The sequence below is a fragment of the Nycticebus coucang genome, chromosome 6 (genome assembly GCF_027406575.1).
Source record: "Nycticebus coucang isolate mNycCou1 chromosome 6, mNycCou1.pri, whole genome shotgun sequence".
Taxonomy (NCBI): domain Eukaryota; kingdom Metazoa; phylum Chordata; class Mammalia; order Primates; family Lorisidae; genus Nycticebus; species Nycticebus coucang.
Genome location: NC_069785.1, coordinates 42,745,949 through 42,763,753, shown reverse-complemented (window position 1 = coordinate 42,763,753; position 17,805 = coordinate 42,745,949). Strand labels below are relative to the sequence as shown.

The 17,805-nt window shown below is 44.7% G+C and overlaps 1 protein-coding gene and 1 pseudogene across 1 annotated transcript in view; both read left to right on the top strand.

Annotated features, from left to right (window-relative positions):
- The window catches only part of DNAJC17 (DnaJ heat shock protein family (Hsp40) member C17), a 51,357-nt gene that overhangs the window by 9,711 nt on the left and 23,841 nt on the right, over positions 1-17,805 (top strand). The window lies entirely within an intron of this gene.
- On the top strand, positions 5,232-6,993 carry LOC128589002 (zinc finger protein 512-like; annotated as a pseudogene).

The following is a 17,805-nucleotide window of genomic DNA, read 5'->3' as shown; positions in this document are numbered from 1 at the left end:
CCCAGAACTGACAGGTGTTACAACCAGCAGACAAGAACATTACTACAGTTCTTATAATAGCATTCTTTATGTTCCAAGTTAAGTACAGACAATCGCTTAAGCCCAAGAGTTTGAGGTTGCTGTGAAGTTGCATGGCACTCTACTGAGGATGATATAGTGAGACTCTGTCTCAAAAAAAATGTAAATCCAATTTTGTCACCCTTGGTCATAACCCCCCAGTAACTTATCAGTCTTGCCCTGCCCTGTGATGCCTTTATTCCCTGTCTTCCATGTTCCCTACTATTCTTCCTGTTTTTCTTTTTTTGTAGAGACAGAGTTTCACTTTATGGCCCTCGGTAGAGTGCCGTGGTCTCACACAGCTCACAGCAACCTCCAACTCCTGGGCTCAAGCGATTCTCCTGCCTCAGCCTCCCGAGTAGCTGGGACTACAGGCACCCACCACATCGCCCGGCTATTTTTTGGTTGCAGTTTGGCCGGGGCCGGGTTTGAACCCGCCACCCTCGGCACATGGGGCCAGCGCCTTACCGACTGAGCCACAGGCGCCGCCCTATTCTTCCTGTTTTTCATTATGCTGTAGACATGTTAGTCCTCTTTGTGATTTTTAAAAATTGTGGTAAACATACGTTAATCTTTTTTGAGTATGCAATTCAGTGGCATTAAGTACATTTCCATTGCTGTGCAGCCATCACCACTGTTCGTCACTAGGACTCTTCCATCATTCCATACTGAAACTTAATAACCAATAAACAATTATTCCCCATTTCTTCCAACTCCCAGATCCTGGTAACCACTATTCTACTTTCTTTCTCTATATGAATTTGACTATTCTATGAACCTCAAATAAATAGAATCATATAATCTTTGTCCTCTTGTGCCTGGCTTATCTCACTTAACGTGTTTTCAAGGTTCATCTGTGTTGCAGCATGTGAATGATTTCCTTCCTTTTTGAGGTTGAATAATATTCCACTTTATGTATGTACCACATTTTGTTTATGTGTATATCTGTCAATGGATATTTAGGTTGTTGCCATCTTTCAGCCGTTGTGAATAGTGCTAGTATGAATGTGAATGTACAAATCTATTTGAGTCCCTACTTTCATTTCTTTTAGGTACTACATATAAACCCAGAAGTAGAACTGTTGGATCATATGGTAATTGTACATTTAATGTTTTGAGGAACTGACATACTGTCTTCCACAGTGGCTGTGTCATTTAACCTTGCTATCAGCAATCCACAAGAGTTCCAATTTCTTTCTTTTTTTTTTTTTTTGAGAAATTTTATTTACATCACTGAGGAAGGCAACGTTTATAGCTGGGGTTGCTGAGAAGGAGAAACAAGGCTCTAGCTGTCAGCATCCATCTGCCACCTTGAAGGTTGTCCTCTCTGAGAATAGAACCATTGGGGCAGTGCCTGTGGCTCAAGGAGTAGGGCGCCGGTCCCATATGCCAGAGGTGGTGGGTTCAAACCCAGCCCCGGCCAAAAACCACAAAAAAAAAAAAAAAAAGAGAATAGAACCACTGGAGCACATACCAGTGGACTGTGGAGGTCCTGGACACTGGTTGAGGTCCTGGAGTCTGTCATGTCTGAAGCCAGGAAATGCCCCAGGACTTTTCAGTATCATAAATAGAAAAAAAAAAAAAAAGAATTCCTGGTTTAACAATGTAAGCTTTAGTTAGGTTTCTGTCATTCAGAACCAAGAGTCGGTTTATTTATTAGGCAATTCTCAGTAATAGACCATCACTCTCAGCAGAGTCCATTCTAAGAAAGAAGGCTCGAATAGTGGGTTGGGTGATAAAATTAATTTGCATCACAATGAGTGGGAATCCATGCTGTGTCACTGGGCAAATGTGGACATCCCTAAGCCACTCAGCCTTGGAAGAGAGTAGCCAGCCCTACCGAGGGCTAGCAAGGTGAGTGGTATAATAACCAGATAAAGATGATCTAAGATGGCTGTCAACATAAACTTGAACCTTGCAAGAGATCAGAACTGGAGGTGAGGATTTTGTGTCATGTTAATAGAAGTGAGAGCTAAATTCTTTTTTTTTTTTTTTTTTGTAGAGACAGAGTCTCACTTTATGGCCCTCGGTAGAGTGCCGTGGCCTCACACAGCTCACAGCAACCTCCAACTCCTGGGCTTAAGCGATTCTCTTGCCTCAGCCTCCCGAGTAGCTGGGACTACAGGCGCCCGCCACAACACCCGGCTATTTTTTGGTTGCAATTTGGCCGGGGCCAGGTTTGAACCCACCACCCTCAGTATATGGGGCCGGCGCCTTACCGACTGAGCCACAGGTGCCGCCCGAGAGCTAAATTCTTAAGAGTCCTAAAAGGCTTCAGGGAGAGAAAGTAGTAAAAGAAAGTAGACAGAGGCTGAACTTTTGGAGTTACATAAATTTAGAGGGCTAGTGGAAGAGAATGGGCGTGTGGACAGAAGCTAGTGGACTGGTCAAAAGGGCAATTGTCAACATTTGTTATTTTCTGGTTTTTGGATAATAGCTATCCTAATGGGTGTGAATTGGGCCTCCTGTGATGTTTTTTTCAAACACAACCCAACATATACCTGCTTCAGGATCTTTATACTTCCTAATCCTTCTGCTAGAACATCCTTTTTCTGGGCAGTTAGCTGTATTTCTCACTCCCACACCTCATTCAGATTTCCATTCAAATATCACCCCCTTGGAGAGGCTTTCCTTGACCATCCATTTAAATTAGTTGGCTCTGAGTCTGTAGCTCAGTGGCTAGGGCGCCGGCCACATCCACCGGGGCTGGTGGGTTCAAACCTGGTCTTGGCCAGCCAAACAGCAATGACAACTACAACAGGTGTCTGTGCTCCCAGCACATGGTAGGCAGAGGCAAGAGAATCACTTAAGCCCAAGAGTCTGAGCTTGCTGTGAGCTGTGATGGCTGCACTCTATCAAGGGTGACATAGTGAAACTCTGTCTCAAAAAAATAAATAAATAAAAGTTAGGCAGGGCTTGTAGCTCAGTGAGTGGGGCGCCAGCCCCATATACTGAGGGTGGCAGGTTCAAACCTGACCCCGGCCAAACTGCAACAAAAAAATAGCTGGGCATTGTGGTGGGCACCTGTAGTCCCAGGTACTCGGGAGGCTAAGGCAAGAGAATCGCCTAAGCCCAGTAGTTGGAAGTTGCTGTGAGGTGTGATGCCACGGCACTCTACTCAGGGCGATAGAGTGAGACTCTGTCTCTAAAAAAAAAAAAGTAGCCAGGCATTGTGGCAGTACTCCAGAGGCAAGAGAATCACCTAAGCCCAAGAGCTGGAGGTTGCTGTGAGCTGTTTATGCCACTGCACTCTACCGAGGGCGACAAAGTAAGACTCTGTCTCTAAAAAAAAAAAAATAATAAAAATAAATAAACAAATTAGCTGCCCTACACCCACATCTACTGTATATTTCTAAGTAGTAGCTCTCACTATACTACACATTATATTACATGCCAATTTGCTTACCATTGGCCTCCCCATTAGAATGTAAAAAATCCAGGAAGGAAGGGATTTCCTCCCTTTTGTTTACTGCTTTGTCTCTAGTGCCAAGAACAACATCCAGCACTTGATAGATGCTCAGTAAATCTGTGTTGAATGATTGAATGAACATGTGTTATTTTTTAGGCAGTAACATTTTACAAAAAAGTGAAATTACTAGACCAAAAGTAAATATACTCTCAAACTTCAATATAATGCAAAATTGCCTTTCAGAAAGGTTGTGCTGAGGCTTGGCCTCATGGCTCATGCCTGTCATCCTGGCACCCTGGCACCCTAGAGGGCCAAGGCTGGTGGATTGCTTGAGCTCAGGATTGGAGACCAGCCTAAGCAAGAGCAAGACCCCATCTCTACTAAAAATAGAAAAAATGGCCAGGTATTATGGTGGGTGCCTGTAATCCCAGCTACTCAGTAGGCTGAGGCAAGAGGATTGCTGAAGCCCAAGAGTTTGAGGTTGCACTCTGAGAGGCTGAGGCAAGTGGATTGCCTGAGCTCATGAGTTTGAGACCAGCCTGAGCAAGAGCAAGTCCCTATCTCTTAAAAAAAAATAAAAATAAGGGCGGCGCCTGTGGCTCAACGGGTAGGGCGCCAGTCCCATATGCCGGAGGTGGCGGGTTCAAGCCCAGCCCCGGCCAAAAAAAAAAAAATAAAAATAAAAATAAAAATAAAAATAGCTACTCCGGAGGCTGAGGCAAGGGGATTTGAACCCAAGAGGTTGAGGTTGCTGTGAGCTATAATGCCATGGCACTCTACTGAGGGTGACAAAATGAGACTCTGTCTCAAAAAAATAAATAGCTCCATTGTTAATTGAGAAACTGTTTCAATAAAATATTCTTTTCTACAGTTAAAAAAAAATAAATAAATAAAAAAGGCCGGGGGCGGCGCCTGTGGCTCAAGGAGTACGGCGCCGATCCCATATGCCAGAGGTGGCGGGTTCAAACCCAGCCCAGGCCAAAAAAAAAAAGAGGAAAAAAAAATAAATAAATAAAATAAAAATAAAAAAGGCCGGGCGCGGTGGCTCACACCTGTAATCCTAGCACTTGGGAGGCTAAGGCAGGTAGATTGCCTAAGCTCACGGATTCGAGACTGCCCTGAGCCAGAGCAAGACCCCATCTCTAAAAATAGCTGAGCATTGTGGTGGGTGCCTATAGTCCCAGTTACTTGGGAGGCTGAAGCAAGAGAATTGCTTAAGCCCAAGAGTTTGAGGTTGCTGTGAGCTGTGATGCAATGGTACTCTACCTAGAGTGACATAGTGATTCTCTTGTTTAAAAAAAAAAAAAAGAAGAAGAAAGAAAGAACAAAAAATAGCTAGGCATTATAGCACACGCCTATAGTCCCAGCTATTCAGGAGGCTGAGACTGGAGGATCACTTTAACCCAAGAGTTTGAGGTAGTTGTGAGTTATGACTCCATGGCACTCTATCAAGGGTGACAAAGTGAGACTGTCTCAAAAATATATATACGTATACATATACAGTCACCTTTATACCTATTAGCAATTTACAGTTAAGAAAGCAGACTTTGGGGGCAGCTCCTGTGGCTCAGTGAATAGGGCGCCGGCCCCATATACCCAGGGTGGCGGGTTCAAACCCAGCCCTGGCCAAATTGCAACAAAAAAATAGCCAAGTGTCATGGCAGGCGCCTGTAGTCCCAGCTACTCCGGAGGCTGAGGCAAGAGAATCTCCTAAGCCCAAGAGCTGAAGGTTGCTGTGAGCTGTGGCACGGCACTCTACCAAGGGCAACAAGGTGAGAAATTGTTAGGCGTGGAGAGGGACTGATGTCTTCCAGACTTGGTGCAGTACCCGCTACTCCGGGACCCACATCCTTTAAGTAGCAGAGGAGGACGAGGATCGTGGGAGATAAGAACAATTTGGATGGAACTGGAGACCATTATCCTAATAGCAGGACCCAGTGCTCCATAAAGGATAATAGTTTCTAGTACACTATCCCTCATGATGACTCCTTACATGGTTCATCATCTGCCTCTTCATGTGAACCAGAGAGTAATTTTCCAACATCCTTCCGAAAATCTACCTACTGGATGAAGATGAGAAAGATCAAGCCAGCTGCTGCTTCTCATGTTGAAGGGTCAGGTGCAGTGTCAACCAAGGGATAAAGGAAACCCAGGCAGGAAGAAGATGAAGACTGGAGAATTTCCTCAGAAGAAGCATAAGCTTTATGGGAGGAAGCAGCGACCTAAAACTCAGCCCAGTTCCAAATCCCAGGCTCGTCATATTTGGAAGGAACCACCAGTTGATGTAGCAGGCAGTTTGGAGGAGCAGTGGTACTTAGAAATCATGGAAAAAGGCAGTGTTTCCTGCCCTACCTGCCAGGCAGTGGGGAGGAAGACCATAGAGGGTTTAAAGAAACATATGGAAAACTGCAAACAGGAAATGTTTACTTGTCATCATTGTGGGAAACAACTTCATTCAATGGCAGGAATGAAGTATCATGTCATGGCAAACCATAAAGTTTGTCCATTTTGAAAGCTGGAGATGCAATAGATGAGCCAAGTGAAAGAATGGCTCCGAACTGTTCTAAAGAGACTGAGAAAGCTCAGGTGTATGTGTGAGAGTTGCTCCAGTAGCTTTACCAGCATCATGGGATACCTGTACCATGTCAGAAAATGTGGCAAAGGGGCTGCAGAGCTGGAGAAGATGACCCTGAAATGTCACCACTGTGGAAAACCATATAGATTGAAGGCTGGACTTGCGTATCACCTGAGGTCAGAGCACAGGCCTATCTCCTTTCCAGAGTCAGGACAGCCAGAGTGCTTAAAGGAGATGAGCCTGGAGTCAAAGAGTGGGGGCTGAGTTCAGAGTCGTTCTGCCAAGATAGCTGTATACCACCTGCAGGAGCTGGCCTCTGCTGAATTGGCCAAGGAATGGCCTAAGAGGAAGGTGCTTCAGAACCTGGTACCTGATGATCAGAAGTTAAAATATACTCGCCCTAGGCTACCTACTTTCAGCCCAGAAGTACCACACAAATGGAAGTCAGATATCAAGAAGTATCATCGCATTCAGTGTCCTAACCAGGGTTGTGAGGCTGTCTACAGTGGCGTATCCGGCCTTAAAGCTCATCTGGGTTCTTGTACATTGGGAAACTTTGTGGCTGGAAACTCTGGGTCTTCTATGTCAGAAGGAATTTGTGTCAGAGAGTGGTGTCAAGTATCACATCAGCTCTGTTCATGCTGAGGATTGGTTTGTTGTAAACTCCACAACAACCAAAAGCTTTGAAAAGCTGATGAAGATAAAGCAGCAGCAGCAAGAAGAAGAAAAGCGGAGGCAGCAGCACAGGAGCAGAAGGTCTCTAAGATGGCATCAGCAGCCTGGCTTTGAGCTTCCTGAGACAGAGCTGAGTCTTAGAATAGGGAGGGATCAGAGGAGGAATAATGAGGACTTGGTAGTGTCCTCCTGTAAGGAATCAGAGCGGGAGCCAGTGCCAACACCACTCCAGAAAGTAAAGCCCCCAAAGATTAATCATAAATGAGGAAGGAAATAGGCAGTCAGCCTGAAAGTGCTCCTAGGTGACCTGATATAATGCTGTTGTCACGAGGACCTGTGCTGGGGGGACTGAGTCATGGGGCTATGTGAAGATTCTTTCAGCTGTTTGTGTAATCAAGCTGGGACTTTCTCAGCTGCTTCTCCTGTGTAAATTTCACTGTCTTCCCTACTTCATCACTTCCATTCCCCTGTCACCTTTAAGTAGGTTTTCCTGCTATTTCTCATTGGAGTCCTCTTGTTTTTCCTCTTGTCTTGCCCAAAGAGTTCCCTCTTAAGGTGAACTATAGGCCCCTCTTACCCTGTATAAGACTAAGAAATCTGTTTGGTTGTTGTTTCCTTTCTGGGGTGTAGAATGTTCTTGGAAGATCCATCAATTTAGTAGCCACTCCATCATCTAGCTTATAAAACTATTCAAACTAAATTTTTTTTTTTTTTGTAGAGACAGAGTCTCACTTTATGGCCCTCGGTAGAGTGCCGTGGCCTCACACAGCTCACAGCAACCTCCAACTCCTGGGGCTTAAGGGATTCTCTTGCCTCAGCCTCCCGAGTAGCTGGGACTACAGGCGCCCGCCATAACGCCCGGCTATTTTTTTGGTTGCAGTTTGGCTGGGACCGGGTTTGAACCCGCCACCCTCGGTATATGGGGCTGGCACCCCACCGACTGAGCCACAGGCGCCGCCCTCAAACTAATTTTTTAAAACCATAACTGATTGATCATTTTTGTATTTGTGATATAACAAGCCTAGAAGCTAGAACTGTTGTCACCCATGTAATAAAGTTCCTGTGTCTCCTTGGGAGACAAACTTTAAAAGAAAGAAAGAAAGTGGACTTTGGAGTCAGACTTCCTAGATATTCGCCCCAAGACTTACCTAGTTTGTGACATTGAGTGAATATTTAACCTGTCTGTTCCTTGGTTTCCCCATCTGCAAAATGGGGATGATGATAGTTTCTCCTTGATAACACTGTTGGGAGGCTTGATCTACATGAGCACTTGGTACAGCACTTGGCACACAAGTGAGCACTCACCACAAGTTAGGTCTTGCTGTTTTCACTGTTAGTGCATCTTCCTTACACTTCCTTCCTTCCTTACAGTCTATTGATGTAAAGTTCAGTAAGTTTTAAAGTCATATATCAGTCACCCCCAGGTTGTGTCTAAGGGTGTCCTCTACTCCTTACCCCTTCTTTACTCATTCTCATCCTCCTCATAGATCAGTGCTGTCAGCATATCAGTTATTCTCTCTCTCTCTCTCTTTTTTTTTTTTTTTTTGAGACAGTGTGTCATTATGTCGCCCTTGGTAGAGTGCTATGGTGTCACAGCTCACAGCAACCTCAAACTCTTGGGTTCAAGCAATTCTCTTGCCTCAGCCTCCCAAGTAGCTGAGACTATAGGCTCCCGCCACAACTCACGGCTATTTTTGTTGTTATTGTTGTTGTTGTCATTGCTGTTTAGCAGGCCCGGGCTGGGTTCAAACCTGAAAGCCCAGGTGTATGTGGCTGGCACCCTAACCACTGAGCTATGGGCACCAAGCCACACCAGTGATTCTCAATTGAGTGGTCAGAGTAGAAAGGAGGTGAGGAATCAAGAACAAAATTGAGGATCACCAGAGTTTACTATTTCAAATCAACAAATTAATGGAGCATATCACCATGGTTAAGGTACTCTGTGGGCATGATGCGACTTTGGAGCTGAGTAAGAAATCATTTTTGCTTTCTGACAGCTCACCCTGTATAGTACTTGGTGAACTCTGAGGTAGAATGAAAGAAGTTCGGTAGAAGTCTACAAGAAAATGCTCATCCTGGGCAATATGGCAAGATCCTATCTCTATAAAAAATATGAAAAATTAGCCTGGTCTGGTAGTGCTAATTGATCCAGCTACGCAGGAGGCAGGTAGATTACTTGAGCCCAGTAGTTCAAGGCTCCAGTGAACTATTGTACCACTGCACTTCAGCGTGGGTGACACAGCAAGACTTTATCTCTAAAAGATAAATAAACAAAAGGAAAAAAAGAAAATGTTGGAACAAAGAGGAAGACATGATTCATATGATTAATGGGAAAGCTTCCCTGAGGTGTTTTTCTGCAGGGCCTTGAGGGCAGCAGAGTTAGAGGGATCTTGGTGATCACTCATCTACACTTTTTTTTTTTTTTTTGTAGAGACAGAGTTTCACTTTATTGCCCTCGGTTGAGTGCCGTGGCATCACACAGCTCACAGCAACCTCCAACTCCTGGGCTTAAGCAATTCTCTTGCCTCAGCCTCCCAAGTAGCTGGGGCTACAGGTGCCTGCCACAACACCCAGCTATTTTTTTTGTTGCAGTTTGGCCGGGGCCGGATTTGAACCTGCCACCCTCAGTATATGGGGCCGGCGCCCTGCTCACTGAGCCACAGGCGCCGCCCCTCATCTACACTTTTTAGACAGGAAGATGGAAGTCCAGAGAGGTCTTGAAACTTGTCCAAGACCATCCAGTGAGTGAGCACTGGGCTCAGACTGGCGCCCCGGTTTAATATTCTTTTCACTCCCCTGCAGCCTACATGTGTCTTTCTCTTTCTCTATAGCAGCCTTGCCTTGCATTTGAAGCCCTTTGAAGGGTAAGTAGCTCGCTCCCTCTTGGCAGGTGTTACTTGGGGAAGCCAGGGGCTTGAAAATACCAATTGATCAACTCCTTCAAGACTCAAATTTGAAGTCTATTGATGTGAAAACTATCAGAGAAATTTAGCACTGGCATTGTCAGGGAGAGAGGTTATATTATAGTATATAACTTTAGGAAAAAGGCTATTTTATCTGTATGCTAGCTAAAACATTTATTGAAACTGCATAGCTCTCTTCTGCTTTAGAATGTAATGCATCAATAGTATTTCTTTTCTTAGCTCAGGCTAGAGTGCTGCTGTGTCAGCATAGCTCACAGCACCCTCAAACTCCTGAGTTCAAGTGATCCTCCTACCTCAGTCTCCCAAGTAGTTGCGACTATAGGCACTCTCCACAACGCCTGGCTAATTTTTCTATTTTTATTTTTATTTATTTATTTTGAGACAGAGTCTCATTTTGTCATCCTGAGTAGAGTGCTGTGCTATCATGGCTTATAGCAACCTCAAACTCTTGGGCTCAAGTGCTGCTCTTGCCTCAGCCTCCCAAGTAGCTGTGACTACAGGCGCCATCACAACACCTGGCTTTTTTTTTTTTTTTTTTAAGAGGTTCTCGTGGCTCAGTGTCCATAGCTCAGTGGTTACTGTGCCAGCTGCATGCACTGGGGCTGGTGGGTTTGAACCTGACCCAGGCCTGCTAAACAACAATAACAAAAAAATAGCCAGGCGTTGTGGTGGGCACCAGTAGTCCCAGCTACTAGGCCGGCTGAGGCAAGAGAATTGCTTGAGCCCAAGAGTTTGAGGTTGCTGTGAGCTATGAGCTATTGCTATTGCTTAGGCTGTTCTTGAACTCCTGAGCTCAAACAATCGACCCGCCTGAGCCTCTCAGAGTATTAGGGTTATAGGCATGAGCCACCATGCCTGGCTCTAATTTTTCTATTTTTGGTAGAGATGGGGACTTGCTCTTGCTTAAGCTGGTTTTGAACTCCTGAGCTCAAGGGATCCTCCTGCCCTCAGCCTCCCGGAGTGCTAGGATTATAGGCATGAGCCACCATGGCCAGCCACCATCAATAGTGTTTTTTACATATTTAAGAAGAATACGTTTTGAGGACACAAGGCAGAGAGGGGCTTGAAGGAGTAGCAGGAGCATGAAGGTGTAGAAGTAAAAGTGCTTGATGTAATAAGAAGGAATGGGCATCACCTAGGGTTTGTTGAAGATGTTGTAGAAGATGAAAATGAAGTGGTATGTTTGGCTTCTCAGTCCTAGGTTTGCTAGATGTGATTCTATGGGCATTGGAGGGCCATTTCTGGATTTGATGTATACCTGATGCAGTCCACTGCCTCCAAAGGGAGCCTTTCCTTTTATCTCCAGACCAGGCATTGAGGCCTTGAGGTTAGGCACTGAGCCACATTTCACTTGAAGACAGTCTCTCTTCAGCAAGAACCTTACCAGCTTTGTGCAGATGTAGGATAGCCTGTCCGATGCCTATTGGTATCTCTGGTGGTTAACTCACTTTTAGATGAAGATGTCTAGCTAAAGCTCTGGATTTTTGAAGTTACCTGGCTGCCTTTTAAATCAAAAAGAATGATTCATTTGTGTTTGTAAGCTGTAAGCTATTCATTAGCATTCAAGATAATACCTCACATTTATAAGACACCAAAGTGCTTTAACTTAAATTATCTCATTTGATGTGATCTTCAAAACAAGCCCGTGAGGTAGGGCAAGGACGTTTAGCTCCAATTTGTAGGTGAGAAAACCAAGACTCAAAGAGTTTAATTGATTTGCCCAGCATAAGGTGGCTAGTAAAAGTAGAAGCCCCTGCCCAAACCTGAATTTTCTACTCCTCTTTCCGAGCTTTTTCCACGACCCATACTTTAGGAGCAATTAGAGCAACAAGTGGTGGGTCTGTGGGGCTCCGAGAGCTCACTATTCCATCTTAACACAGGTAGAGCTTTGACTCTCTAAGAAAAGCTGCATGACTTGGGTAAACCAGCAGGTACTAAGCTGGTGTGAACAGCTTGAAGAACTGAGTTAAGATTTGTGTTAAAAACTACCGCAGCACAGTTTCCATTTCAGCTTAGGCAGTATTCAAAATATTTACCATTGCATAGCTGCTTTCCTAATTTTTGTTGTTCCTAAGTACTTTTATTTAGTTAGAGATGTTGGTGTGAGGTCTGGGTTTCCCCAGCATAATATCGATAGGACCAGCAGGCCCATACACTGGGAGCATTGAGCAGAGGAGGCTGGGCTGGGGGTGGCTGACTCCCTGCCTGTGCCCAGCCTTCGGAGCAACCAACAGTTTCTCCAGTGCTCAGGCACTTGGGGATTTCTCTTTAGTGCTGTAGTGCTGTGGGGCCCATAGGCTATAAAGGAATGAGAGGACCAGTCGTTCAGGCAGAGGGGACTTTTAGGTAGTGTTAGAGCTTCATGGTTCATTTCCTGCCTGTGATCAGGTAGTCCAGCAGTTCTCAACCTGTGGGTCGTGACCCCTTTGGGTCTCCTGTATATCAGATATTTACATTATGATTCATAACAGTAGCAAAATTACAGTTATGAAGTAACAACAAAAATAATTTTATGGTTGGGGGTCACCACAGCATGAGGAACTATACTAAAAGGTCTTAGCATTAGGAAAGTTGAGAACCACTGAGGTAGTCACATAGTCTGTGGTGTGGTCTGAGGGGATGAAAAAAGCTTGGGGAGAAATGACTGCCCAGGCTGTTACTCTTGACTTTGTATTACTGGAACTGGGCCTAGTAATTGACTTGTGGCTGATCAATCCGGGATGGTTTGTTCATTCAGTACCTGTTGTCACTGCCTCCCTGACTGACTCCGTATCTAAGTCTAAGCTGTTGGTCTGGCTTTTTTTTTTTTTGTACAGTTTTGGCTAGGGCTGGTCTTGAACCTGCCACCCCTGGTATATGGGGCCAGCGCCCTACTCCTTGAGCCACAGATGCCACCCTTTTTTTTATTTTTTGAGACAGAGTCTCACTTTGTTGCCCTCTGTAGAGTACTGTGGTTTCACAGCTCACAGCAACATCAAACTCTTGGGCTTAAGCGTTTCTCTTGCTTCAGCCTCCCAAGTAGCTGGGATTACAGGTGCCCACCACAACACCTGGCTATTTTTTGGTTGTAGTTGTCAGTAGTTGTCATTGTTGTTTGGCAGGCCTGGGCTGGATTTGAACCTTCCAGTCCTGGTGTATGTGGCCAGTACCCTAGCCTCTGAGCTACAGGCACCAAGCCTGGCCTGGCTTGTTGAGAACTAGGTCCCACCACTTACTTACCTGGCTCTAAGTTTTACTATGAGAAAGAACAGCAGCCTTTAAAAAAAATAATGATGCCTTCTTTGTGGGGCACCTTTTTTTAAGTTAATGATGGCTATTTTCTATTTATTAGACACTTTAGCACTTTGCTTTTTTGGATGAGTCAGGAGTGCCTTCCCCTCAAGAGGCGAAACTGGAGGCAGGTGGACTGTCAAGAGGCCCTATTTTATGCCTGGGGCAGAGCCTACTGGTGGTGGCTGGAGACCCAGCTCCCAGCCCCCTCCCCTGCTCTAGGCTCAGGTAGCTGAAAGTGCTAGAACCAGTTATGTTGCTTCTGGGGAAGGGCTGGGTGGCTGCCAGTTCCTTACTCATTCTTCCCCTCTGTGATGTGGGCTGTGGGGGGAGAACATTTAGTTCCTACTGTGGTTATCCTGGCAGTCCGCTTTAGTAATTTCTTCTCTTTCCAGGCTTGGTTTTTTTCAAGAGAGGTATTAGCAGGGAGAATGGAAAATTGTGAAATAGTGGTAAGGTCTCCTTGGGTCAGGCCAGTATCCACTTCCTTCTTCTCAGTCTGACCAAAGTAATTGACAGAGTTAAGGCTTTCTAATTGCATTTTGTCTGAGAACAAATGAATGTTTGCCCATTCATTCAGCAGGTATTTGTTGTGCCTGAGTGACAGGTGTTGTTCAGTGTACTGCTCTGGGCCCTGGGAAAAGCAGAACTCCCTGCCCTCTAAGCCAGGCGTCCTCAAACTTTTTAAACAGGGGGCCAATTCACTGTCCCTCAGACCGTTGGAGGGCCGGACTATAGTTTAAAACAAAAAACTATGAACAAATTCCTATGCACAATGCACATATCTTATTTTGAAGTAAAAAACAAAACGAGAACAAAACACCGCTTCATGTGGCCCGCGGGCAGCAGTTTGAGGACGCCTGGTACAAGCACATTCACTTTATCTATAAGGGGAACCCCATACCTTCCTACACCTGTGTTCTCATTTGAGGTACAGTTATTATCAGTTTATCTGTTTTCCCAGGCTATTCCAGAAAAGAAGCAGCAGGTTAGAAGCACTCCTAGGGAAGCACTGGCATCTGGTACAGTCTAATAGTGGCTGAGGAGAGAAGAGATAGAAATCCTTAACAAGGGGCAGCACTCTACTGAGGGCGATAAAGTGCAACTCTGTCTCTACAAAAAAAAAAAAAAAAGAGAGAAAGAGAAATACTGTAACAGGAGTAGAATTTAAGATCCTCAGCACTTAGGGAAGCATAGGAAAAGCCTGACTCTTTGCTCTCAGTAGCAGCTGAATGTGATGTACTGTTCAGTAGGTTATGTTCTGGATGATTATCCAAAGACATCAAAGACTAAACTCAGCTAGCATCCTAGGATGGAAAAAGGGAGGTGGTAGTTGGTAAGATTTTAGGATGTCAGAGAAAATGCCAAACTTCAGCAAATGGGAGTTTAAAGTATTTGTGGAGTTTACATTCATCTGAGATCTTTGTCATTCTGGGGCTTTCGAGACAGCCTGGTTCTCTGAAAAACCATGATCTGACAGGGAACGTTGGGTGAGAAGCTCGTGAACCTCCTTTGTGAATTCTCAGGAACACAAGTATTTCCATATGCTAGGGAGACCAGGGAATCTGAGAGAAACCTATGGGTAAGGAAGAGTTTTAAAGACAATCCTCAGAGCCTTTGGCAACTTGCTGTGGCTGCTGCAATCCTGCCTAAGTGATCCCAGCACCTGAAGACACAGTTTCATAGAAGAGTTTCGAACCTGGAATTTCTAGGTTTCAACAGTCCTATCTTTAGGATATCATTACATGGATAGTCTATTTCTTTGTTTTTCTGAAAGTTCCTTTTCTTCCTAACTTAATCAAGTTGAGAAAAATATTGTTTCACCTTTTTACCCGGAGTCCAGCCTATTGCTCCACTATGAGTTAGGATTATTTTATGATAAACAATAATCGAGACATGAAGCTTTTTCAAAGGCCTGCTTTAGGGGAGTTGTTTTTACCTCATGAGAAATTCTTCAGGAAGCAGTCACTCCAGGAGGGCTGGACAAAGCTGGTAATCCAGTTTGTAACACAAAGCCAACTGGTTCAAAGTCAAACTGGCCTTCCGTGGTAAAACCAAGGAATGGGCCCTGCCTACAGCAGGTTTATAGCTAAATATAGTAATAACTAATTAGGACAGATACTCAGCTGACAACCAGCATTCGTACGCCAGCTGAGGTTTTTTTTTGTTGTTTTTTTTTGAGACAGTCTCAAGCTGTTATCCTGGGTAGAGTGCAGTAGCATCATAGCTCACAGCAGCTTCCAACTCTTGGGCTTAAGTAATTCTCTTGCCTCAGCCTCCTAAGTAGCTGGCACTGCAGGCGCCCATCACAACACCCGGATATTTTTTGTCGTTGTTGTTGCAGTTTTCATTGTTGTTTGGCAGGCCCAGGCCAGGTTCAAACTCGGCAGCCTCGGTGTATGTGCGGCAGCCTCTGTGTATGTGGCTGGCGCCCTACCCACTGAGGTGCCGCCCAAGGCCAACTGAGTTTTGATTCACAACTTTCAGGCTACCTACTTATGCCCTCTACTCTTGTAAGGGTAGTATTTCAGAGTATTTCAGTATTTGATTTCTAAGAATCAAATTTTAGGACTGTCCCCTAGTATTCACAAAACTAACCTGTCCACCTGAAGAATTCAAACTAACTTAACCTGCATCCTCTGTGGACCAGGATCCATTTCTGGAGTTTCTGTCAGGTTGGTGTCCTATTGGGCCACTGTCAATAGTTTATCACCTTTCCAGGAGTAGTTGAGGGAGAGATTGGGGAACTTGTAGTGAATGTCTGGTTTTTGCCATGTGTTTCACATGGATTATTTTCTGTAATCCTTCCCACAGCCCTATGTGTAGAGGTTATTTTTTTGACTTTGTTGTTGAAGGACCTAAGGCTGAGTGACTTTCAGTATTCAGAATTTCAGTAATTCAAAGTTATGCTATTAGACCTACATCCACCTGTCTGACTCTAAAATGTTCCTTCAGTGAGCCTTACTGCCTCCTAGCTTAGAGTAGTGGAAAAAGGCTAAATAACTTTGTCTCTTAACAGTTTTTTTTTTTTGTATTATTTGAAAAATAATACAAGTTCATTGGAGAAAATAAGTATCAACTATAACCCTCTCTTTCATGGATATTTTTGTATTTTTGTATTATTTCCATCTGGCAGGGATGAAAATCCCAGCTCCCTATTTGGCCTTCTCTGACACCGCTGTGCTGGAGGTTTGGGGTGCTTGGATACAACCTTGGTCAGGGTGGAGGTCTAGACTGTCCATTTGGCCTTTGATGGAATGGATGGGGTTCAGGTGACTTTTTTCTGTGGTTTTTGGCTGGAGTAGAGTGGTTTTGTCTAAAATAATGATTGCATGGTTTTTCATTGAATGAATTTTCAGTATCATAATTATGTCAGTTTCCTCATTTGTAAAATGAGGATAATAATTTCCTTTTTTTTCTTTTTGAGACAGAGCCTCAAGCTGTCGCCCTGGGTAGAGTGTTGTGGCATCACAGCTCACAGCAACCTCCAACTCCTGGGCTCAAGTGATTCTCTTGTCTCCGCCTCCCAAGTAGCTGGGCCTACAGGCACCCACCACAACACTCGGGTATTTTTTGGTTACAGCTGTCATTGTTGTTTGGCGGGCCTGGGCTGGATTTGAACCTGCCAGCTCAGGTGTATGTGGCTGGTGCCTTAGCCGCTTGAGCCACAGGCACTGAGCCAGGATAATAATTTCTACCTCATAGGGATTTTATTTTATTTTATCTTATTTATTTTTATTTTTTTGAGACAAAGTCTCACTTTGTCTCCCTTGGTAGAGTCATAGCTCACAGCAACCTCAAACTCTTGGGCACAAATGATTCTTTTGCCTCAGCCTCCCAAGTAGCTGGGACTATAGGTGCCTGCCACAGCACCTGACTACTTTTCTTTTCTTTCTTTTTTTTTTTTTTGTCGTCCTTGGTAGAGTACCATGGTGTCACAGCTCACAGCAACCTCCAGCTCTTGGATTCTCTTGCCTCAGCCTCCCAAGTACCTGGGACTACAGGCGCCTGCCACAACACCTGGCTATTTTTTTGTTACAGTTTGGCTGGGGCCGGGTTTGAACCTATCACCCTCAGTATATGGGGCTGGCGCCCTACTCACTGAGCCACAGGCACCGCCCGCACCTGGCTATTTTTCAAGATGGAGTCTCACTCTTGCTCAGGCTGGTCTCAAACTCCAGAGCTCAGGCAATCCACCTGCCTCAGCCTCCCAAAGTGCTAGGATTATAGGCATGAGCCACTGTGCCTGGCCCCTCATAGGTATTTTATTTTATTTTAAGACAGTGTCTCACTTTGTTGCCTCTGGTAGAGTGCTATGGCATCATAGTTCACAGCAACCTCAGACTCTTGGGCTCAAGTGATTCTCTTGTCTCAGCTTCCCGAGTAGCCAGGACTACAGGTGCCTGCCACAATGCCTGGCTACCTCATGGGTATTTTAAAGGTTAAATAAATTAATGTGAGTAGCTGGGCGTTGTGGCGGGCACCTGTAGTCCCAGCTACTCAGGAGGCTGAGGAAAGAGAATCGCTTAGGTCCAGGAGTTGGAGGTTGCTGTGAGCTGTGTGATGCCATGGCACTCTACCGAGGGCCATAAAGTAAGACTCTGTCTCTACAAAAAAAAATAATAATAAAAAATAAATTAATGTGTATGAAGCACTTCAAACAGAGTTTGCCATGTGATAAACATTGTGTAAGTGCTAGCTGATATTTTTTGTTGTCATTTTGGAATTTAAATGATACCTGACTTCTATGAATAATGATATAAAAGAACAGCAGTGTTTATAAACATTGTATGAATTTCTCAATATTTCTTTAGAATAGACTTTTGTGTGTGTGTTTTTTTTTTTTTGGCTGGGGCTGGGTTTGAACCCACCATCTCCGGCATATGGGACCAGCG